Genomic DNA, 26,625 nt, shown 5'->3' with positions numbered 1-26,625 from the left:
TTAGGACTTCTTGCACAGACCCCTCACAATCTCGCGACTCATGGTCATTGCCTCTCCATGGTAAGGACACCTTGTACTCTCTTGAATCCCGCTACGAGGCAAAGGTAGCCTTCCCTCGTTGCTACAGTAAAAATCTCCTCGAAGTATGGAACCAGCTTATCCACTTCTGGTGTTGATCCCTCTCCCTTAGACTCTATCATATTTACACCACTGCCCGCATTGTGGTTAGGCAGTGGGTTTGAGGTAACATTGGGGAGGGAACCATTTCCCTCGATCTTCAACCACCCGTTTCGGATTAAAGCGTGCACTCTTCCTCTGAGTGCCCCGCAGTTGTCGGTTGAGTGCCCTTGTGCTCCTCCATGATACTCACAAGGCGGTGGCATCATACCACAGGATATGGCGGTGGATTGGGTCCAAGGGGTGGTACAATTTGGTTTATCTGACAAGGTATCGGTATATTTCAGAGAGGGAGGAAGAGGTGGATCGGGGTTCCTTGGAGGTCTCGGGTTGTTTTGTGGTGGTCTTGGTTGAAATTTGGAGGAGGAGGTGGTCTTGGTTGGAAATTTGTAGGTGGGGCGTATTGTGGGCGTGGTTGTGGATAATTAGGGAAAGAAGGTGGAATGTTTGCGATGGTTTGGCCATGAGAGGGAGGATATGGCCGGTAGTTATTTTGGGGAAATTGGGGGTAATTATTCTGACGGGTGATAGAGTGTACATCACCCTCCTTCTTCTTGCCAAAGCTGGCAGTCTTCTTTACAGGGTTCTCAGCCAACTCCTGTAGTCTTCCTATTCTCGATTAGCTTCAATTCTCTCACGGCTTGGATGATATACGAGAAGCTGTTGGAAGTATTTCCAATCATCGGGTTGAAGTAGGAGCCTTCAATGTTTGATGAATAGGGAGCGAGTTCATTGTCGATCAGGAGGATATACTTGCAGCCTTCTCCCTCCATCGTTGGGCATCTTGTTTGAAACCTTCCGGTCTTTCTGCAGTTACGGAGGTCCCTCCTTGTGGGTGCCGCATCACAATTGAATTTATCTTTGCTTTAGAAAGGTATCGGCTAAATCCTTCCAGGAGTGCAGCTTGCTCCTGTCCAATTGTATACACCATCTCAGAGCTGCTCCGGAGAGGCTCTCGTGAAAGAAGTGAATGAGAAGTCTATCGTCTTCTGTTAAGGCAGACATTTTGGCAATGTAGGTTGCCAAGTGGATGCGGGGATATGAGTTTCCTGTACTTGTGAAATCGGAACCTTGAATTTGGGTGGTACCACCACATCTGGCACCAATCTCAGTGATGACACATCGACTGAACTATACATGTTCAGCCCCTCTATTGCCCTCAGTCTTTCTTCTAGAGCCGATAGTTTCTCATTTTCTCTCGCCCTATGTTCTCCTTCCACAGTTTGATGCGCTCCTCCAACTGGGAGCTGAGGGGTGGAGTAAACTGGAGGGATCGGGATTGAAGGGTGAGGCTCAGCATTTGAGATAGCCGGGTAATAGGAAAAAGGTAGGTCATTATTTATGGTCACCGGATTGTGATGTGGTCGGGTCCGGGATTGAGGGCTGGAAAGTGAAGGAGGTTGAAGCGTAGTGAGAATCAACCGTTGTAGGAGGTGGGGGAGGTAATGGTAGGTTAGGGTCAGAAGTGGGCCTATTTTGGGACATCTCCATCATCATCTTCATAAGTTACGAAACACAGTCTTTTAGTTCGGACACTTGCCTGTAGGTTACGTACTTGTTCTGGTCTTCCATTAGTTTTCTTGTTCGAGATCTTGTTAAGTACACTCATTTGAGGTTGAGCAGTGTGCTTGGTCGGACTTGCGTTGTTAGAAGCAATATTAATTTCTGTAAGGAGTAAAAAAAAAAGAAAATTTTAAATAAACTTGAATTTTGCAAAGAAACTAAAGTCACTGATGCAGAAGGATCTGATGGCATTTGCGAGCGAGTTGAAATCTGAAAAGGATAATCGCCTCGGCTTTATCATGGCATCGTTCGATAGTCGTAGTGAATGACGGGATTGAATGCGCATTTATGATACTGTTCATATGGCGCATTTCAATTTTCACATAACCCTAGCGAGGAAGTTCCTACGAGTCATACTATTCATTCACAAATTTTGCTAAACAATGGTCCAAAAATCACTTCATTAAGCGAGTAATTTGTACATCGTATCTTTTACATTGGCCTAAGCTCTGGAAGGTTCTTTATAATAAGATGACATTTTACGAGATACTCATATAACCTTTCTTCTTGCTTGGCGGGGTCGAATGCTTTGAGCGTACTCGGATTGAGTAATAATTCTTGTTTTCCCGTGCTATTGTTCTCTCTCCGGTGGTCAACATTCTCTTTCAGTCCTTGATAGAGAAGCGACATTTTCTTTCTCTTTCCTTTCTTTCTTTAGCACACTCTTTCAAGATATCATTGATGAGTAGTGCTTGTTCTTTCAATTCGAGCTTCTTCTTTTGTTTTCTTGCTTATACTCTTGATGAGTATCTCTTGGTATTTCATCTTTTCCTGAAGCTTACTATTCTGCACTTTTATTTCTTTGGTCTCGGCTTGAAGAGAGTCTTTTCCTTTTCCCACTGCACCTCTTGCTCCTCAGACCCCATCCTTTCGGCCCTTACCTCTTCCTTAAGTCTTCTTACTCTCCTTTTAAATTTACTGTGTTGGTCCTTGGTGTTTTATTTGTTCTGCGATTGTGAGTTCTCGATATTAGCCTCTCGTAGTGAGTCATCCGGATAGCCATTCGTTTCTTCTAATAGGACATCTCGGGCGGGTTCTTGTCTTGAATTTCACGATTGAATGTTCTCGGTCCTGTCGGCTCTCCATTTAAGATAATCGCCGAGGTGCTTGGGCCCTTAGCGATCTCTCCATCGAGTGGCGTTCTCCCACGACTTGCGAGCCTTTTTAACCCTTCTTCTCCTTTGAGCTCGTGGTAGAAGCGACCTTGGTGGTATTCTTCAATGTTGATCACGGTATGTTGGCCGAAGCGCCTCATTACCAATGCGGAGTGTAACTTGTGTATCCGGTTACTCCGATCGAGGACACCGTGAATACCTGCACCGATCAAAGCGGGTTGGCTTAGCGTCCACGACTTCCTCCAACGATAATCATGGCTATTGAAACTCAAAATCCGTTCCCACCATTGTTTTTCATTCTTGGGCTAATCACTAACGGATCATCTTCTCAATGGGAGGTGGTCAAGGTACCAAGTCAATCCTTTTGTCTCCACAGGACACATGTGTTGATAATCCGGAGGTATAACGATTGAGAACAACACTTAAGGGATCCTGCGCCTGTTATGCGATAGGTAAGGGTTAATAAAGTCTCGCAAGGATTGCGTATTGGATTAATCTGCTGCCTTTCCACCATCGAACACTTCCACGCGTTGCAAGTTATGATTCCCAATGGTCAGAAGCAATCGGCCGTAGATTCCCAAAGCGAGAGCTACTGAAGCCCGGTCCCACTGTTTCTCTTGGAGGCATTAATCTAAACATTTCTGGAGATATGTCCAATACCAACCATGTGTTTTTCCCTTGGCAGTTTCTTTGGACTTTACTCCTTCTGGGGGAGAACCCAACATATGTGCCAACCGTTTCCAGGTTTGCCTATGCTCGAGGTGTAAGTAGATCAGGTTACGCAATGAGTATGGGATCCCCAATGCACGATATTCTTCCATAGTGGGGACCGTATCAATGTCATTGAAAGAGAATACCCGCCTTAGGATTCCAAACCGACAACATGGCTTTTAATGCGGGATTTGGACCTTGACTTGCATTAAGGTTGCAATCTTCCGTACTTCTCTTCAAAGCGTACCTTGGCACGATCGGAAGCGACCTCCATCCGTTAGACGGACCCTCTAGGCTGTTCATTCGACCTCTATTTTATTCGGATCTAGCGAAGGTAGCGAGCTAGCGGTGCCTCGGAAGCATCATTTTTGCGAAGTCTGGGACTATGGTGATTTGGACCAAAACTTAGCATTACAGACCTTTTACGCCAGTGACTCGAGGATGCCATGATAAAAATGATGCCTATCCTTTTCTGGACTCTTGGTTTGGTAATGCACTGTGAGAAAATTCGTTAGTAAGACAAATTAGGGTAATTTTGAATCATCTGTTGTGAGTGACACGCACACATTTATCAAAGTAGGAAAATGCGTAGGTGTTCTAGTAGGATTCAAGATTACCCTCAAAAGAAATGAACAAAAGGAAATTAAAGCGAGAATAGGGTAAGAGAAAGTATGTCCCTTTTGTCCTCTGATGAGGAGACTCCTAACAGGGTGGCGCTACCTACGGATAGTTCTATCTTATGAGGTAGTTTACTACGGCCTTCAAGTATTGTGATAGTTTAGCTCAGAGCTAATTTTCTAAAAGCCACGGGTTCCCAAATTGCCCCTCATGTAAGCAGTGAGCCCCATTCTACCCCATGATGTTATCGGAAAATTCCATGAGTATCACGGTGAATAGGCGAGTTTCAATTTGAGCGAAGCCTTCACGGATACTAACGGGTAAAACCCACGAATGCAGCTACATGACTCCCTCCTACTTTCCTAAAAGGGTAAGAAAGCCGGGTTAGGACCATAGTGTGTGAGAACATTGTGTGAGTGTTCGGTGTGTGAAGGGACACCTTTACCTCTTCCCAATTTAGGGATTTTATTTTTCCATTTTTTCCTTTTTTCCTTTTTGAAATGAAGACCTTTGTAAGAGATAGAGCAGGCAAAACAAAATAGTTAGCGATAATAATAATTAACATATAAGACATCGTAAGTGAACCCATCTAACTATAATTTGATCGGACAAAATTAAATCTACTTTTGGACCACTAGGCAGGATAATCCCGATTAGTCATGGTATCGCAATGGGATTTTGCGATCGCACAGACGATCACTCACGAAGTGGAAAAAAAGAGTCGCCACCTTAGTTTTGAGGAAACTAAAGAAAACCATTTGAGAAGTTAAATTAAAAATGAAACCACTTCAAAGCAGAGATTCTAAGTTAGGGTCCGTAGCGGGTGGGGAAGGTGTTAGGCACCCCACCTCGTCCCTTAATAAGGGTAAGTAGATTTAATTCTGCGTCCTTTATAAATTAGTTAGGAGGGCTTAGACGGCAATGTTAATCCTTTTGGTAGAAGGAATATTTGATTTTTCACTAAATTTGGATCACCCGGATACATAAGTAAATGAGACAACCTTAGTGAGCAGTGTGAGAATCGGATAAGAACTCTCCTCCGATCTCTTTTAAGTTGTTTATTAAAATTTTGAGGGGAGACCGGATAAGAACCCTCCTCCGATCTCTTTTAAGTTATTTATTAAAATTTTGAGGGGAGACCGGATAAGAACCCTCCTCCGATCTCCTTTAGAGTTATTTATTAATGTTCTGAGTTGAGACCGAATAAGAACTCTCCTCCAATCCCTATTTAATGTTTATTAGAATTTTGAGTTGAGACCGGATAAGAACTCTCCTCCGATCTCTTTCAGATTAACAGGAGCCTGGAAGGGATTTCTCCGATCTCCCGGATTTTTAATTTCAACTACATGACATAAGAATCTAAAGCTAAGGATTTTGGCGTTCTAAGATGCTGGGGATAAGGCTTCTCGATACCTTTTGACTAGATAGGGAAAACTAGACTTAATTTACCGACCTTCCGTGCGTTCATTTTACCAATATCTATTAATGACCGATCTACTCTGTTTCGTTTACTTTGGTCTTATTCCACTTTATGACATCTTTGTCGAATTGCTGTTTACGTCGGCCTAATAGTTTGGCTATCTTCCTGACGTGTTATTCATGTTCTCTCTTTTAAAAGAGACCCCTAAGTTGCAGTTACCTACGTTTATCCAACCACTTACATACTACTAGGAGTTAGAAAACTTGCTTTCAAAAAGATGAAGATTAATAAAAATGAACTGATCACTAAATAGATGATTTGGGAGTGTCATTCTTTGGGGATCGTTTGTGCAAAAATAGTCTTGAAGAAAGTTGCAGATGTAAGAAGAACCCAAGAAAATGCGGAAAGTAAATGCACGCCGATAAAGCGATGATATGGCGCTTACAGTAACATTCTTTGGGGATCGTTTGTGCAAAAGTATAAAGTCACAGATGTGAGAAGAACAAAGAAAATGCAGAAAGTAAATGTAAGCACTTAATAAAACAGTAGTATGAGCTCTTACCTGTAAGGAGCCAAATCTACTAAAATAACTATGGGGTGTCAAATAGTGATAAGGCAAGGATTGATTGGCACGAGGGTGGTGTTCCTCGTGAACTGGAGGGTGCTTAGCTAAAATGCGATCAAATCAAGATGAAAAGAACCGAGTGGAATGAAGTTGAGCTTGGACAATGAAAGCAGAGATGATAAAAGGCGAAAGTGAGAGTGTGACCGGATAATGAACAAGCTGGAAATGTAGAGTTCGATTCGAATCTTTTCAAGAAAAACACTTGAGAAAACTAGTTTCAAAAGTCTTTTTGATAGACACTTCTAAGTAGCGAGTAGCAAACTAAATGAAATTTGAGTTCCTCTGCTATAATATGACCTTTTGTCTATTTTTTGCCGTCAGTCCCTTGAGCAGTTTTTATGCGGTATTTATAGGAATCGGGTGCTCTTCGTGAAGGGTCGGGATTTATTTTGAGGAAGATGGAGGGTCAAGATTTGAAGGACATGATCGGAGGTTCGGGAATTAAAGAGAATCAAAATGAATGGTTGAGATCACTCTTCATAATATTTGTCCTTTTCTTCTTTCCATCCGCGGTCCAAATTTCCTTGTCCGAACGTCCAGGGCTAAGAGCGAAAGACGCCGGTATTGTCGTCTTCTCTCTTGATCTAAGGGTTCGGGTTTGTCCTTACAAGTGGGATCAATGGTGGAGATTGGGATGTCTGGTGTCATGACATACCACAGCACTGTCGATTGTGGGCGATTCTTAGGCGTGCGGTGGAGATCTCGCGCAACGCCTTAACTACCTCGGCTCGATTAGGCGGCGGTTATTGGAATTTGTCTTATTCCTTTGCCTATCGATCCCTCCTCTTCGATTTCTTTCACATGTTCTTTCCGACCTTTCATGCTGGTCTCCCACCTTAGATCTATTATTCCGATCTCTCCTTTTCTCTGGTCGGTCTGGTCAAAGCATTAATTGTCCCTCGATTCGGCGTCAGCCGTTTCGCTAGCAATAAATGCTCATCCTCCCCTATATATACCTGTCGACGGAGACATTTCCTTCATCTGATTTTCCTCTCTTCCTTTCTTACTTTCCTGTTCTAGCTGCTCCGGTGGAAGTTCTGGCTATAACTGTGGCTTTGATCTTTTTCCGATGGACTTCTTTACTCACCGACTGAAAATTTACGATCCCGGTGATCGAATGACCTTAACTGACGATGGTGAGAGGACTGGATTTGACCGATCTGTATTGCGGACCTTGGTTGTACCGATCTCGAGTCGCTCAACTGAGTTCATTCGGTTTCTCATCACATTGAGTGTTCCGACAGCGGTTTTCCTCCACATTGGGTGTTCCGACAGCGGGTCGGTTTAGGGTGGTAACATCGGTGACGATGTCTCTCATATTCATGGGAGTCATAGTCACCCCATCTGTTGCACATCTATCCGATGTCAGCAGTAGGTCTTACGGTCAAACACGTCTTTTGACTCAGCCACGAGACTAGGCTTTGACATAGGCCTTTTAGATAGGATGTTCCACCGGTCTCTAGAGATCGCCCAAATGATGTAATCCTAAAATGTAATCAGATCTCTAGAGATCGCCCAAATGATGTAGTTAGACCTTTATTGTAGTCAGATCCCTAGAGATCGCCCAAATGATGTATTTTATTTTCAATGCAATCCGATCTCTAGAGATCACAGAAATGATGTGATCCAATGTTAGTGTAATCCGATCCCTAGAGATCGCCCAAATGATGTAATCCGATCTTTTGAAAATAAAGACTTTATTTTATCGGTTATCATCTTATTATTTTTGCATTGATTATTTTTCCGATCTCTAATGTGGTTATCCGATCTGGTTCTTTACCTGAATGACACTTAACTGATCCTTTATTCAAAATATTTAACTTATTATGCCGATCTCCAATTAACCGATCTTTGAACATTCGGATATTTGAGAGAAGTGTCAGAACAGCTGTCGAGTCCCACCAATCGATGCGCTGCCTAGAACCTCGCGAGCATTAAATGCTCGGACTAGTATAAATAGGGGTGGGAGGGTTAGCCAGTTGTTCTCTCATTCCATTTTCAATCCCCTGCTCACAACTTCGAAGCTCTCTTGTTTTCTCAAGTTCTTTCGACGCCGATCAGACTCCGGTAAGGGCTTTGATCCTCTTTTTAATTTAAATTCTTTGTTTCTTTTGAAAATGAGCGGTGCCGAAGGTCAGAGAGCGGCGAGCCCTCCTTCTATTCAGTTCTCGTGGTCATCGTCTGATGAAGAAGAAGCGATCGGGCCAAGCGTTCAACAAGAACCTCCCGGGGCCTCGCTCCAACTCGGGCGGGTCATACCATCAAGGCTCGCACCTTCTTGAGGAGAGAGACTCTCCTATAGGCGAGCTACCGTCGGTTCTTGAGAATCCGATCTACAATCGTTTAGCCAAGAATATAATATTCGGCTGATTAAATCGAGCTAATCAAGTGCCACGGCGATCTTCGTGTCGATCACTCCTTTGAAGAGAATGACATGGTTATGGTGTACGAGGAACGATTAAAGGCGATGCGAGGTTCCCTCTAGATGATTTCTACAAGGAGGTCTTAAAACTTCACCGAGCATGCATTGTTCAAATTCACCCCAACTCGTGGCGGATCTTGGTAGCCTTAGAGGTCTATGCCGAGCTAAGGGAATCGGACCTCACGGCTAAGGTGTTCGCCGAAATTGCACGGACTAACTCGTAGAAAGGATGACGAACACTGGTTCTTTCAGTGAAGCCTCATTGCGGGCTCTTTTCCGATCTGCCCTCATCCCTTAAAAATTGGAAGAACCGTTTCTTCATTCTGAGGAGCAAAGATCCGAGCTGCTTTGAGGACTTCCCCCGTAGCTGGTGGTACCAGGGGCCCTTGCTTCCGAAGCACATTACCCTGAGTCAGGAGGAAAGTTTAATAGTGATGGATCTAAAGAGTCAGGCCGCCACTCAAAAGTATTCTTGTTTGGATGCGGTGACTGCCGAGCTGCACCATTGGACTATTCAATTGCTCACCGGCCAAGACCGCGAACTTCCGCTCTCTGACCTCGGCATTGGTATTTTCTATATCTCAGTTCTCACGACCTTAGCGATCTCACTAACCTTTTCTTTGTGCAGGTATGGCGGGTGGTGAGGGTTCTAGGAAGCGGAAGAAGGAAAGGGAGATCTCCCGGAAGATAAAGGAGATGAAGCGTTCGGAAATGCTTCGAACACCTAGTCGTGAACCTGGGGAAGTACAAGGAGACCCACCTCCACCTTCGGATCTGCCGACCACTGAAGCTGTCCGATCTCCTCCTAGATCGGAAGAGCAGCCTCCGACTCTTTCAGTTGTCCCAAGCACGGAAAGGGGGCCTTCTCAATCTTGCAGGAGGACCTCCTCTCGTGGCGCCCGAGTTAATGGAGTCTTTGAAGAATAGCCGGTATGCAGGAGAACCCGGTTTTGCCCAAGTCTTGGGGTCTTCCATCTTTCTTCGGGAGGATCGGAGACAGCTATCCTCGGCGGCCTTGATGACATCTTGACTCACTCCATGAGTGCAGATGTGGAGTGCACAGTGAATCGGACCATGGTTTGGGAAAAGGTCCGGTCTAGGTAAGGAGATCGGGAAGAAAAATCAGGAATTGGCTTCCCTCCGATCCCAACTCTCATCCGCTCGGGATTATATATCTCAAGTTGAGGGCGGGCAAAGTACTATGAAGGCAGTGGCGAGCAGGACTCGTGTCTGGTGAAAGGGATCGGGCTCTCGGAGAAGTCCAGCGCTTGAGCCAGCGAAAGCTGCTCAGTCGCCCAACTCATCGAGGAGCTTAAGGAGAAAGGCGAGGAGCTTAAGGCGAAGGATGAGGAGCTTAAGGAGAAAGGCGAAGAGATGGTGGCGGGGATGGCGGAGCCTATGTGAATGCTCACAAGGACCTCTTGACCGAACTCGAGCGCTACCTGAAGAGGACTTCTCTGGATGGCCGACGGCTCTGAGGCGGCGATGAGGGCGGTGAGGAGGAAGCCGAGGTGAGAGAGAGAGTGAGCAGAATGTAAATCAGGCTGGGGGTGATCCCCCAGCCGAATAACTTGTACAAATTATGAAATGAAATGGAATGCCTCTTTGTTCAATGAAGGGTTGTGATCGGAACATTTTAAACCATTGTTTGTCTGAGTATTTGATTGTATGAGCACAGCAAGACAAAAATGCAATTATTAATCTAAGTATAAGAGATCGGAAAGCACAATAAGCATGAGATCGGTGGGGAAGAAATGCTGAACGGGACTTGATTAAAATTGAAAATTTAACTTGAAAACTTAAGATCGGAACCCTCGTTAAACCGAACCAAAACCTTAGCTCTTGATCTTCCGAAAAGGAGGTCGGCTATAAAACTGGTAAGAAAAGATTTAGTGCTAGTTCACCTCATTTATCAACAGAGATCAGGGATATACCCGACGGGTCCGGAAATTCGACAGCGGGTTTGAGAGATCGGTAAATGATTTGAGAGATCGGCAGGGCTTTAACGAATGTTAGGACTTAGCATTGATTCAATTCCTTTTAAGGAGAGTTCGGAAATATGGTCATCTGGTAAAGAAAAATAAAGAGAAATGGGAAATGTCGTTGGCAGGCCCAGGGAGACCTAGTGCTGGGGATCGGTTTCAAAGTCTTGTTGATTTTGGGGATCGGCCAAAATATGGTGTCGACATTATTGAAAAAGAATTAAAAATAAAGAGAGTAGGGAAAGAAAAGAAAAAGAAATGAAAATTTCAAATATTAAATTAGTATTATGACATAAGCATTACCTAAGCATGACGCAATTAAAAAATTATAATTTTAAATTATGAATTTGGGGATAATTATCATATTAAAAGACCAAAAATTAAAAAGAAAATAAATCCATTTTCTCCTCCAAATTGTGGCCGGCTCCATTTTCTTTCTCTCTCTCTCTTTTCTTTTCCTTTCCACTATTAATGATCACTTTGAGCTTCTAAAACCCTAGTTTTATTCCATAAAATTCATAGACACCTCAACAAAAACTTAATATTTTGCCTTGGGTGGAAGATTGGAGGAGAGAAATTCAAGAAACAAGAAAGGGAAATTGAAGATTTAAAAGCTCAACTAGAGGTAAGTCATCTCTATAGCTAAATTAATGATATATGCATGAACTTAAGTTTGATTTTGATGAATTTACATAAGGAAGCATGAAAATCATGCATGTATGGGGGGACATGGAATTCGGCTAGCTATGAGGGAGTAGAACTTTGATGTGTTTTGGTTGAATTGATGATGATTCCTAGCTTAGGTGATGATGTATGCATGATTAGTGTATTTAAATTTAATGAAAATGCATGAATTGGTAAGATGGAAAAAATTAGGGTTTATGAAAATTATGGTTTTTATGGTAGGTTACCAAATTGATGGTAGTAATGATAAATTTAGGTCATATGATGTGCCATGAATGTGTATTAATGTTGAATTGAGGAATAGAGTTGATGAATTGGTGGTGTGCCAATGAGTTAGAATCTGGACACTTGAGTCCAGCAGCTTTAAATGAGTATAATTTGAGTTATATAGCTCCAATTAATGTAAGGCCAATTGGAGATGAAACCTAAAACATAATGCTAAATTTTTCATGAAGACACTTTATCTAGAAACTGACCATAGATTATCCTAAATTTGACTTGAATATGGATTGTAATTCTGGACCTGACAAAAAATGACCAAATGAATAGTACTTAGTAAATTAAGCATAACTCACTTTAAAAAACTCCAAATTAGGTGATTCTTGAACCAATAGAAACCTGAGACATAGGAGAATAATTATTATGAAGAATATAGGGTCAAATTATGACCCTAAGTTGATCAAATTACTAGAAAAAATTGGTTCAACAAATCTATCCTGATTCTGGACTAACCTGGAAATTCTGGACAATGAGCCATCTGACCAGTTTTGGAAAAATTACCATAACTTGGGCTACAAAAATGTAAATTAGGTGATTCTAAAACTAAAATGTTCGTAAGATATAGGACTACAAACTTTATGTTTTGATCAAAATCCAGTTCATAGGGCAAGATAGGGGAATTATTGGGATAAATCAGGAATCCTAAATCGGGAATTCCTGCTCCTTAGCTAATTAGCCTTATGACATCCGAATGGTTATCAGACCATAACTTCTTCTACATAACTTCAATTTGAGTGATTCAAAATGATTTGAAAACCTAAGATAGAGGCCTAAAACATTGTTTTAGGGACCAGGGCCAAATTATGAGCCTAATATGTCAGACATAGAATGCAAAGTTAAGGTACAAATTTGGAAAATCTGAAAATTCAGGATATGACACCTGGAATAGTATTTGATAATTTGGCCATAACTTGAGATCCAGAACACAAAATCGAGTGATTCAAATTGAAAAATAAAACTAAGACATAGAGAAACAATTTTTATTAAGATCACTTTCTCAAATTATGATTGGAATTAGGTTGAGATGGGATTGCAAAGTCAGGGTTCTAGATTGTCCTGAACCCAAACTCCTTAAATTTTGCATAAGTAACTTAAGCATTCATTAGGTATTTAATTAATTAGTTATTGGAGATAATTGGGATAAATATTGAGACATTTCCATTGTGTATTTTTAGTAGAAAAGAAGCCTCCTAAAGAGGGAAAAAGTAAAATTAAGTAAGAAGAGTATAAAGAGGTTTGTGCACAACTATTCTTTTACTATGTTTTAAATTTGGATTTGATTTGAATGAATCTTATAGGAATGAATTATGCTTTTCTTTGTAATTGTGAATTTTAAATTGTTGAATTGACTTTGTATGATTTAAATATGATTACTTTTGTGTGCTTAAGAAATTAATGTATGGTTTTGAAGATTTTGAATTGTGAAATGTATTTACTTGAATTGCAATGTGATTCTTTGAATGGAAATTGTTTGAAATTGTTTTGAAACCACAGTTAGCATGACAAAATGATTTGTGTTCCTCATTAGCTTGTCTTGTGAGATGTATTGATTGTGATATTCTCCATTCGTGGGGTTGAGTTTTCTCTCTCTCACTAAAGTGTTGAGGTCTATTGCCAGTTGAGGAAGTGTTGAATGAGTACTCATATTTGTTAGCTAGCCCTTATGTTCCCCTTTAGCCTTTGGTTATTGGGATGTATTAGTTTTTTCATGGTGTACAACCCGACATTATTTTAGTGCCATGCTCTGAATTGTGTAAATGTTTTCAACACCCTTAAATTATGCATACTTTGAAAAAAAAAAAGTGATTGAAACAAATGTTTATTAGTGGTTGGATAATAATATATTGTTTTCATGGTTCAAGAAAAATATGAATATTTCAATTACTTTATTATGATTTGGGATAAATTGTGATTACTTGATCAAATGTTATTCAACAAATGATTTGTATGATTAAAAATAGTGACTTTGATTTTACGAATTTTGAAAAATTTAAATAGTCCAAGTTCTTTGTTATGATTTGTCACAGTATGTTTTGCATTGGGTTTTAATTTATTAGTTGTGCACCACTGAGTTCACTGCTCATCGATAGCTTTGTATGCTGGCACAGGTGGAAGAAAATATAGAGCAGCTGAGTGAGGTCACTTGAAGCTGTAACTTAAGCATGTGTTAGGATTATCTTCGGGTATATTGTAGGTGTACCATTGTACATTAGATTTTGATGTAATCATGTAGTTACTTGTATGTAATTACATTCGAACAGTTGTACAGAAATATTTGTAATATTATTTTAGAGCGTTAATCATCTATCTTTACACCAATACTAGCCAATTGGGTAATTAATTTATTAAAAATATTAAGGTGATATCTCATATTAGTACACTCCTTTATTTTGAGTTGATACTACTTCTTCAAATATAAACGATTTATAAGTGACTTTGACATGTACAAGCTCTCCAAATTCTTTTGCAAAACAACCAGCGAAGCTCTTCCAAGACATTGTACTTCACATCAGGAGCTAACCTCAATCTAATCGTACTCACTGCCATTTGTTGAAATTTCTCCCAATCATCATCTTTCATGATAGCCAATTACTTCTCGTTTAATGATTTGATTAATCTTGTTGTATAAGAACATCCTTCATGATGCTTTGCCACAAACTGAAATCATTTTTTCTATCAAACAACTCCGCCTCAAATTTTGTGTTTGCCATCTTTGACATCACAAACCACATCTCTAATATCACTTATTGTGAAAATTCATACCCACATACAAAATAAAAAAAACATAAAATTTAATGTGATTTGACATAAATTTACCCCACAAATAAATCCACTAATCAAAGGAAAAATAATTATAACCATTAATTATTTTTTTCACCCATAAATCACACAAACAGAATAAAATACATGGCCACCTTCTCACCACACTATGCCTACGCACTCTCACTCTCACGTTCTATGCTCAACAAATTGATGGCCTTCTCTCCACTATCAAATATGGCCATTCACACCTCACTTTTATACCACAAATCAAAGTCTAATTTTGGACTTTAATTTCCAAAACTAATCTTTCCTTTTTTTTTTCTTTAAAATTTAACTTTAACTTTCTAATTAAACTTCTTAAATTAATTATACTTCCTAATTTCGATTGGAGTTGGACTCTAATAAATGTAGTTTAATATAAAATATCATAGACTTAAATACATATAAAAATTCATAATTTTATATAAATGACTAAAGTCTTGGTTCATTAACAATTTTCAGAGACTAAAAGTGCCAATTGTAATATATATATACTGGACTGTGAATCTCAAGATTCTTTTAAAACTTATATATGTGTGATAAGTTGACATTAATTGATTTCATTTGTTTCCCTTCCCGTCTTCCCTTGTTATAAACTAAATATTATTAATCTATTAAAAAATTTAAATCTATAATTAAATATTTAAGATATATATATAATTAATAGATTAAGTTAGAGTGCAATAATTTAAATTTGCGTTTCATTTTATGCACACATTATAGTAAAAATATTTATAGTTTTATAATTTAATATAAAAATTAAATAAAAACTCAAACATTTTTTAATTTAAAAAATAATTTTTTTTCAGCATAATGCGCAGTTTCGTTTTCTTATCCTTTCCAATAATAACAGAATAATATTTGAGCTATCAGCATAATGCAGTTTTTTTTTTTTCAACCTTTAAATTAATAAAATTCAGCTTAAAAAAAAAAAAATCTGCCACGCAGTTGCTTTCCCTCAAGACATCGAGAAATTCAACACTCAATAGTCGCCGGGAAGCGAAGAACTTAAATCTTTAACCCAACTCAACGCAACGTGAATCGGATTCAATTCTCATATTTGATGAGTTGACATTGATTAATTTCATTTGTCTCTTTATACAGGGTGCGGCTATTATAAACTTAAATTTATATGAGAATAGATTTAAAAATTATTAAATTAAATATTTATATTTAAATTTATATTTTTTTATACATATTTTAATTAATTTTACACGCGTCTTAATATAAATATATAATCTAAAAGATCTTCAGATAAATTCGAGTTTATATCATGTGCCCAGCTAGAGTTTCTCACTGAAAAAAAGACTAGAGTTTCTCTTGAGAAATTTGTTTTTTAAGTCTTGAGAGTTGAGACCTTTCTCTTCTGTAATAGTATAATAGGAGAGAGAGATGCCTTACACTTGAAATTGTGGTTCGCTTTCGGCCTTTTAGGTGAATATAAGTCCATCCTCGCCATTTTACTTTCCATTATTGTTCCCGCCAAAATGTTTAAATGTCTCCAAGATTAATCCATTAGAAAGCTGCTCTACACAATAATTTTTCCTTTTCTTTACATTAACACATTTCTAAAGAGCAAACTAATATTCTCTAATTTATATTATTGTTTTTATAGGTAACCTCATCTCCCTTCTAGTCTGCCTTGCTCACTATGAAGCACAGAAATGGCACTGGGTCATGTTTCTCAATGTCAGAAACATTTTCGATGGGGAAACAATATGATATAGCTGGGAAACATCCTTGGGCCATTTTCAAAAATATTGAATGTTGGAAACGTGTTTCCATGGTCGAAAACACGTTTCTTTAAAGAAAATTAAAAAAAAAAAAGAAAAAAGGGTGGGTTAAAATCGCAAACAGATCGACATTCACAATCAACATCACATTCATAATCAACATCAACAGAAGAAGAAGAAGACGAGGAGGAGGAGGAGAGGATCAGACCTTCAACGCAGCGTCGCAGGTAAGGATCGCATCTCCCTTTCTCTTCTTTTCTCTCTGATCTGCTATCCATTCTTTGATTTGCTGTCCATTTTATGATCTTGCTATCCATTCTCTGATCTACCCAATCCCTCTGCTCTGCTTGTCAATCTCCTTCCTCATTCCCTGATCGCACTCTTCCCTGTTCTGCTTTGATCTCCTGTCAACATTTATGTATTTAGGTTTTATATAGAGATTATTTGATTAATTTATTATTATTATTTAATTTATCATTTAATTTATTATTTTCCTTTTTTAATTTCTTTGTACAACAATTTTATTAAGCAACTTTCATTAATTAATGACAAATTTATTCCATTAATTTATCACAAATTTATCACACTAAATATATATTTCATAATTAGATTTTTCTCAAACCAAATTTGAAGAGTTGTCATAATTTTTTTTTAAAGGAAGATAAAAAATTTTCTCTCAAATTCACTAAAAATTTTCAAGATTTGTCATAATTTTGCAATCAAAGTTTTAAGGGAAATTAAGGACAAATGTAAATATATTTTTAAAATCATTTTTAAAATTATAAAAAGTCAAGTTTAAATTCTAATTAATGATAAATAAAAAAATTCCAACATTCAAAATTTGAATTTTATATTAATACATCTTATATTTTTGTAATAATTTATATATAATTTTTTTAATGCAATCTATTTTATGTATCATTATATTATATATTAAAATTTTTCATAATAATTTTTATAATCAATTTATTCAATTCTATTGTTTAATTCTTTAATCTTTTAATATATAATTTACATAGTGCTTTAATCTTTAGTATATAATTTATTTAAATAATGTGCAAATTGTATGAAATTGCATTTTCTTTTTGTCTTTTTGATAGGACAATATTTGAATGGATTCTTCAAATTCTAATTATACTCAAGCAAATAGCACTAGTGTCACTTCTTCGAAAACTAGGGAGGAAGAATTTAATCCTTTGTAGAGATATATGATTAAACTTGAGAAAACCGGAGAAGGATGGGATAATTGTAAATGGATATGTAATTTTTGTGGGCAAGAAAAGTAAGAGACTTATACTAGAGTGATGGCTCATTTATTAAAAATCACTGGAAAAGAGATTGGTGTGTATAAAAAAGTGAGTAATGATAGTATTTCTGAAATGAGGAAATAAGACGATGAGGCAACAAACAAAATTACCAATTCATAATTTAGGCGAGTTCCTTTGCCTATTAGTGCAAGTTCGGTTCCTTCAATGAATATAGCTGAACCAAGTATTTCAGCAGCTTTGAAGAAAAGAAAAGTTAATGATTCTCCTCTTGGTAGAGCTTTTGACTTGCAAACTAGAGCTCAATTAGATACAGAGATTGCTAGAATGTTTTATATTGGGAGTCTACCATTTAATTTTGTTAGAAACCCTTATTATGTGAGTTCTTATTTCTTTGCTGCTAATCATGCTTTGGGTGGTTATGTGCCGCTTGGTTATAAGAAATTGAGAACCACATTACTTCAGCAAGAAAAAGCAAATATAGAGAAGTTGCTTGAACCAATTAAAAGCACTTGGTTAGAAAAGGGTATTAGTATTGTGAGTGATAGATGGAGTGATCTCCAGAGGAGGCCTTTGATTAATTTTATAGTTGTTTCTGAGTCTAGCCCCATATTTATCAAATCTATAGATTGTTCTAGTGAAGTGAAAGATAAGCAATTTATTGCTAATTTGCTAAAGGAAGTAATTGATGAGGTGGGTTATCAAAAAGTGGTACAAGTCATTACTGATAATGCTTCGAATTGTATGGGTGGTGGAGAAATCATTGAGGGAATGTTTCCACATATTTATTAGACTCCTTGAATTGTGCACACTCTCAATCTTGCTTTGAAGAATATATGTGCAGCAAAAAATTTGGAAAATAATTAAGAAACTTATGATGTGTGTCATTGGATCATTGAAATCTATTGGGATGCTTTGCAAATCAAGAATTTTATAATGAATCATTCCATGAGGCTTGCAATTTATAATTGATTTAGCCCTTTGAAATTACTTGTGGTTGCTGACACTCATTTTGCTTCTATTGTTGTGATGCTTAAAAGATTTAAACTTATTAGGCGTGCTTTAGAAGCAATGGTTATGAGTGATCAATGGGCACAATACCAAGAAGATGACCAAGGCAAAGCCAGATTTGTTCATGATAAAGTGGTGGATGAGGATTGGTGGGAAAATGTTGATTACATTCTTGCTTTTACTGGGTCCATTTATGATATTATCAGAGTTTGTGACACAGACAAACCATGCCATCATTTGGTTTATGAGTTGTGGGATTCTATGATTGAAAAGGTGAAGAAGGTTATTTTTTATCATGAAGAAAAGCAAGTAGATGGATTTTCTCCTTTCTATTATGTGGTTCATCGAATTCTTGTTGATCATTGGGCAAAGAGCAATACTCCCCTTCATTGTTTGGCTTATTCACTAAATCCAAGGTAAATTTCTAAGTTATATACTTATCTTCTCGCTATAATTTTTTTTTATTTCCTAAATTTATTTTCTTATTTTTGAAGATTTTACAGTGAAAAATGGCTTAAAGAGGGAGAAGGTAGAGTGCCTCCTCATATGAATGGAGAAGTATCAACTGAAAGAATTAAATGCTTTAGGAGGATTTTATCTAATGAAGATGAGCGAATTAGAGCAAATGATGACTTTGCAAATTTTTCTTTGAAAAGTGGGCCTTTTGCAAATCCTGATTCTATTGGAAATATGTATACTACAGATCCTAGGAAGTGGTGGGCATGTTTTAATTCTAATGCACCTTCACTTCAAAGGTTGGCTTTTAAATGGTTAGATAACCTACTTTCTCCTCTTGTTATGAAAGAAATTGGAGTACCTATTCCTTCATTCATTCATATAAAGGGAATAAATTAACTCCAAAACGTGTAGAGGAATTGATTTTTATCCATAATAATCTTCGTCTTCGGTTGAGAAACTCCTCCCAATATTATAATGAGAAGACAAAATTGTGGGATGTTGGTGGTGATCAATTTGGGAGTACGGAAGATATAGGCATTCTTGAATTTGTCAACCTTTCATTGAATGAACTAGAGTTGGAGTCTTCTTTTTTTTTTTTTTTTTTTGTGAAAATGCAACAACAAGTATGGAGAAGGAGAAAGAAAGTGAAATCGAGCAAATGTCATAAATTTCATTATCTTTTCTTTTTTAAACATTTAAATGTGTTGTAGTTTATGTTTTTTTCTTATAAGTATGAAACTTCTAAATATGTACATCTTTCTTTTCTATATATATATATATATACACCTATATTTTTTTATATTTACACGTTTTCCCACGTTTCCGTTTTCTATATTTTTTAAAATGTCGTTTCCTCGTGTTCTCATTTCCGTTTTCGTGCTACATAGCTTGCTCATGTGTAAGCGTGTTAATTCACTTGCAGAAATTAATCTCTACTTTTACCTGCTTCTTCTAAATCTAATTGCTTATTAATGTGAAAGGCCAACTTTTTGCAAGAAGACAACAAGCCAAGGGCATCAATCTTTTCAATATGTGATTGCATTATTTAGCGCCATGCTTTGGCTGTTGTATGCACTTTTTGCAAACGATGCCACCCTTGTCATCATCATCAACTCCTTCCCATTTTTCATGGAAACTGCCTATATTGCTTTTTACTTTTTCTATGCCTCCAAGAAGGATAGGGTATGAGTAACTAATTAATTTCTCATATTCATTCAAGACCTTTCATTTTATTACAATTATTCAGCTATAACTGAAGTCAATCTTGTGCAGATTCTCACCATGAAACTTGTCATCATGTTCAATGTTTTTGGGTTCGGCATCATATTTATCGCAGCTATGTTCTTAATACATAGCAAAGAACGTGTCAAAATTCTAGGATGGATTTGTTTGGTATCTGCTCTATGTGTTTTTGTTGGCCCTATTGGGATTATGGTGAGAATAATTAAAATGGTCTCTCTCCCTCTTGTTTTTCTGGAGTTGGAACTCATGGCATATTTGATCCAGTAACAATAATTCTGTTTAATTATATTGTCTTTTGCAGAGAAAAGTTATAAAAACAAAAAACGTCAAGTGCATGCCTTTCTCTTTATCATTCTTTCTCACCTTAAGTGCAGTCATGCGGTTCTTCTTCGGTTTTCTAAAGAAAGACTTCTTCATTGCTGTAAGTTCATTCATTACTTATCAATGCCTTAAATTCACTCTTCTTACTCTTCTTCTTCTTATTTGTTATTTTAGTTACTAGAAATTTGGATATGTTTTTATGGACCCGAATTGTGACCCGACTAGAAAGTTTTGCGCTTCGACCTGATTGGGATAAAAAGTGAGATATGTAGTAGTAACGGAGGGCATGGGCCAATAGGCCCAGGCTCAAAGCCTACCACTGATCTTCTTGGGGGTGTGCGGGCAACGCCCCTGCAGTATGAACCAATATAAATATTGTAATATTTTACCATTTGCGATAGAGTTGTGAGATATTAAGGAAACACGGTGTTAGGGTTTGAGAGTTCTGATTGATTGTATCTTGCTCATAGTGGAACTTTTTCTCTTGTCTTGCCCGTGGACATAGACTTTACGGTTAAACTACGTTAAATTCTGTGTTATTCTACTTCTCTTTTCAATACTGTGTGGTTGTGCGATTTGTGTGTGTGATTTAGATTTGCGTGCTTATTATAAAATTATTATTTTTATTATGAGGAGTATGGAGCAAATTAATATCTTCAAATATGGGGCAAAGTTATAATTTTACATAGAAAACAAATTTTTTTTATTGGAAATTTCAAGGCAGTTCCATTGCGCCCCCTATTCATCCGTTTTGAAAGGGCGATTTCGCAAATGCAGACAGTTAAAGTAATGAAATGATGAGAGGGTTATCAATCTCATGATAATTGAATTATTATTAATAAATATCAAAAACTTACGTAACCTATTATTATTTAAATTATAGAATAAAATGTTTTACTAGTTAATTAATGAAAAGAAAAAAATTTTACAAATTTAATCTCAGACAAACAATTTCACAATCAGAAGTCAATAATAAAATTTATAGGGAAATCTTGACTTCATCTAAGTTAAGCCAATTTAATTTATTTAAATAATAATTTATTTTTAATTATTTACCACCCATTTTCCAATAGCAATAATAAACTTCAACAAATTCATTAGCTTTATGATTATTCGTTAGAATTCTCATAGATCAAAATTTTTCTTCCACTCTAACTATTATTCCTTAAATTTATTAACTTTTCTTATTCATTAGCCTTCTTTTTCATGTGGATTAATGAACAAAGTCAATTGAGTAACACTTCAAAATAATAATTGCAGGGTCCAAGAAAATTGCTCCCGCACGTGTTGCTTCTGCATGAATTTGTAGCCTAGTTTTTTGTGACTGAACATGTAAAACTTGATTTCAACTTCTTTCTCACGATGCCACATAGCCAAGATGGAAATAATAAGGTCTGCCACTTTCGAAACAAAAATGAAATGAAGAGCAAGACTTATAAAATTAAGAATAAACAAAACAACTAATTAAAAATCATAAACTAAGAAAAAATTAATTAACACAAACACTATAATATTTATAAAATTACCTAAAATATCAATAAAATATTTTACAAAATCTTTTATATATATATATATATAACTTGAATTTTGATTATGTTTTCATTGACTCGAATTATGATCGATTTGAAAGTTTTGCACTGAAATAAAAAATGAGATTTGTAGCTATAGCGGAGGGCACGGGCCGATAAGCTTGGTATTAGTATAAATATTATAATTTTTTTACCCTTTGTAATAAATTTGTGAGATATTTAGAAAACACACTGATATTAGAGTTTGAAGATTTTAAGTGAATATATTTTGCTTTTTTTTATCACAATGAAACTTTTTCTTTCATCATACTTGTGTATATAGACCTTACAATCGAACTATATAAAATTATTCTTTTTATCTTCTTTATATTGTATGATTATATGTTTGTTTTAAGTTTGCATGCCTGCTATATATATCACATTATTAGCTAAATTGTTTCTCTTGCATGCATCATCAACAGATTCCAAATGTATTGGGGTTCATATTTGGCATTCTCCAAATGCTGCTCTATGTGATCTATGGGAACCCCACGAAAACCATGGAGAAGCCAACATTTGATGAATCATCTGAACACGTTATTGACCTAACAAAGCTGAGTGCAACTATTTGCTGCGAACTAAACAGTGCTATGGTTGCACCCAATAATATTGGCAATGACCATGTTGAAGATAAACTGATGTGGCCCAACCGCAAGTGCACGGGTCATACAAGTAATATAGAAAAGATATCGTTCCCACGAGGAGTTGTGTTAATAATTGAATTTTTGATATAAAAAAAGTTGACTAAATTGAACTATTTTTAAAATTAAAGCAATAAATTGATGGGTATTGGAGTATGAAATCTATATGTGCAAAATGAATAATCTATCCAACAATGTATTAATTAAACTAAAATTGCATCAAATTAAAATAAGCAAGTTCAAATATGGCAAGATTTAAAATGGCAAGCAATTAAATTCAATTAGAAATTAACAATGCTAAAAAGGCGATTCCGGAGTTCGGGATTTCATATTCGAGCTATTTTGGGATTTCAAATTGGTTATCCAATCTTATGGAACTTAGGGGTTTTAAGGAGATTAATTCTTAAATCATTTGAATACCCTTTCGAGTGAGACAAAGAGTGCCTTAATTAATCTAATCCTACTTTCGTGGAGTTAGAGTTAATTAAGGCCCATTAGGTTCTTTAATTAATCTGTTAATCCTCTTAATCCTTAGTCTATTTCTAGTTCTAAGTTAATTAAGTCCAATTTCTTGATTATCTATTACAAGGCCTTCTCCTTTTGATGCCTCAACCATGGATTAAGAATATTACTTAATGGGATCCTACACTAAGCATGTCATTAAGCACACAAGAAATGAATAAAACTCATTAAGACCACAAAATATGGATTACCTAATCAAAATCCACAAAATATCTCAAATATTACAACCCTTACTCCAGAATCTAATCAAACTACTCACTACCCATAATATTTACAAGATATTGTGAGTTAATATGGAAATAAAACTTTAATCTAAGCTAAGAAACAAAAAGCTCAACACTAGAAATGTAGGAAAAATATAAGAAAAGAAAGAAATCTCCAAATCTGGTTGGAAATGGTGTGGAAGGTGATTGTGACTCTTCAGCTGCTGCCTCTCCTCTCCCTTTTCTTCCTTTCCTTCTTGTCCCCTTTCTAAAATGGGAAATGAGGCTATTTATAGCACTTTCTAACATGGAGCCCTAAAATGGTGTGTTTGAGGAGAGATTTTCTGAGGGAATCTTCTGCCAGCTCATAAATGAAATCTTTGTGGGACTGCATAAGTCATGCAGTCCCTTATGCAGTTTTCGGCTGATTTCTGGCTCACTTATGGGAAACTGCATGACCAGACGCATAGGTTATGCACAATTCCGTGAGATTGCATAAGGGAGCGTGAATTTGCATAAGCCATGCACTCTTCTTATGCACAATTCGGCAGGTATTGGAACAGTGATTCTTCTCTCTATGCAGATCTGCATGACTTATGCGGCAAGTTATGCGCAATTTGGCCAATGCATATTTCAACTTTAAAACTTGTTTTTGACATCTTTGGCTGTAGAGATCACTCCTCAATGGCAAAATTTCTTTTTAGTCCTTCAAAAATACCATTTTTCCTACAAAACAAAGTAAAATTTACAAATTAATCCAAAATTGACAATTATGAAAAACTAACTAAATAACTAATGAAATTAGCTAAAAGTGACTAAAAATGGCTATGAAATTAAACCTAAATAATTATGCAAAATGTATGCATCATAAACACGTCAAGGAACATCCCAAGCAAATCAATCAAGATAAGGATGTCTTCGACACGGTTTAAGTTTCAACAACCAAATTAATGGACAACGTTTCTTTTTAGAAATGTCCATTAATGTATCATCTTAGCTTAAAGCTAGTTAAAGAAAGAAAAGAATCTATCAAGCAGGAAATAACCTAATTAGTTTTTTGGAGTGAGGAAATTTAGAGTTTTAAGTCTCCTCATCAACCTATTTCAATATCATTCACCTTTATTTAAAGAAATAGAGAGAGCTACTTTACTGTATAGCCTATCAATTATACTTGGTGCGTTGTGCTTTTATTGAATTAAAAAAAAAAAAAAAAAGCTTAATGGGAGATTCACATTACCATTACATCACCCTTTTGGTATATATATGAATGTAATTTGGTTTCTCTAATAAGAAAAAGGAACTTAGTAAAACGGATATCAAGTTACATCAACATAAAATCTAAACTAGTTGGGTCACTAGAAACGAGCAGTCCCCCAAACTTTTTCTAATATTTTGTTTTCTAATGATATATTTCACACATATTTTTGAAGATATAAGCATATGGCCCCTACAATATAATGACTTGAAATATATTTCACAGATATATTTCTAATGATTTGAAATATTTTGCCCGATGCCAGAAAAGAAAAACCCGTCCAACATTCAAATTTGAGATGTCCATGTTGGAATCCCAATTTTTTAACAACTAGCTAGCCTAACAAAAATTTATATCTTGTGTATCAAATTAAGCAACGCATCTCTACTGATTGGTCAAGTAAATTACACAGACTTCCCCATCAGCAGGTTCTGAAGTGACAGTTCTTCCAGGATACTCTGGAGTCCCTGTGCCTGTCAATGAATACCCACAAGAGCATTTCAATGTTAAATACAAATAAATAACACAGCACAATTATCAGGCATAAACACATATACATGCGTAGAGAACAAAGGAAAGATAGATACCTTGGTAGAAGACACGGCAATTACCTTTGATGAAACCAACAAGGCGATCATCGTAGTTTAAGCCTACTTTCCGTATTAGAGAAAACGTACCCAAATGCCCACATCTCCCTCCAGAGGATGAAGCTATAGGAAGAGTAGAGACAAGAAGTGGCACGGCACCCCAATGACCCAATTGGAGAACCACGCTGAGTGGCCGTTCGTCTGCGCAATGCTGGCTAAAATTGCACCGACTGAAGTTTGGTGATTATTTCATTTTAATCACTCCGATTTTTAAAAATAAGCATGTAAATTAATAGACTATTGATATAATCAATATATATTAAAGTTAAAGTATAAAAATGGTCTCACAAAATTAAGTTATTTGGCTTATTAATATATTTAAAAATTTACTGTATGTCATATTTTTCACATAACTTAATAATTTATCAAATAATATCTACTTAACGTGAATATTAATTACTTAAAATTTAATTTATCCTTTTTATTTTTAATCTTTTTATCCATTTTACTTCTTTCAAAATTGTTTTTTTTTTTTACTTTTTTTTCCCTTTGATTGGTATACATGAACTAATTTAAAATATAATACAAATCATTTATCAAAATTTAAAATTCAAAATTACATGGTATTTATATAAGTCACTATTAAATAATTTATTTATTAATATTAAAAAATAAATTTAATTTTCATTTCTCTTAAATATTTAATATATGACTTATTAAAATTTCTCACATTTTTACAAGCATATATCAATAATTTAATTTTTTTATATTTTTTAAATTTGTATAATTATTTTTTATTATTTATTATGCTTTATTTTTTAAATCCATTATGTTTATAATAATAAATTATTTTTTAAATCTTTTTTGTTGTGTACATAATTATAAATTATACTTAAAAAATAAATATTTCTATAAAAATATAGAGTTTGAAAATCAAATGATTTCAATAATTTATATAAAAAATAAATGTTTTGTTAAAAAAATACAAAATATTGTATAAAAAAAATTAAACAGTGAAGATTTGCCATTGTTGAGAAGTATAAAAACTTCAATTTTAGAAGAATAAACTTAAGACTGAAAAAAAAAAAGGATAAAATGCAAATAATAAATTAAGAAGAGATTATTATTATTATTATTATTATTATTATTATTATTATTATTATTATTATTATTATTATTATTTTCTTGAATATTATTGTAATATTTAAGATTTTATTTTTTAGCATATTATTATAATTATTATGAATAAATTATTTCTAATAATATATTATCTTTTTTAAATGCAATTATACTGTAAAAATATTATATTGTTACATTTTTATGAAGGAATATATAGAAAAAAAAATTGATAATCATTTTAAAAATATAATTATTCAAAATTTGAATAAAAATTTTAATTATATTTAATATAATTAACTAA

Source organism: Hevea brasiliensis, chromosome 12 (assembly GCF_030052815.1).
Source record: "Hevea brasiliensis isolate MT/VB/25A 57/8 chromosome 12, ASM3005281v1, whole genome shotgun sequence".
Lineage (NCBI taxonomy): Eukaryota > Viridiplantae > Streptophyta > Magnoliopsida > Malpighiales > Euphorbiaceae > Hevea > Hevea brasiliensis.
This window is presented reverse-complemented; position numbering follows the sequence as displayed.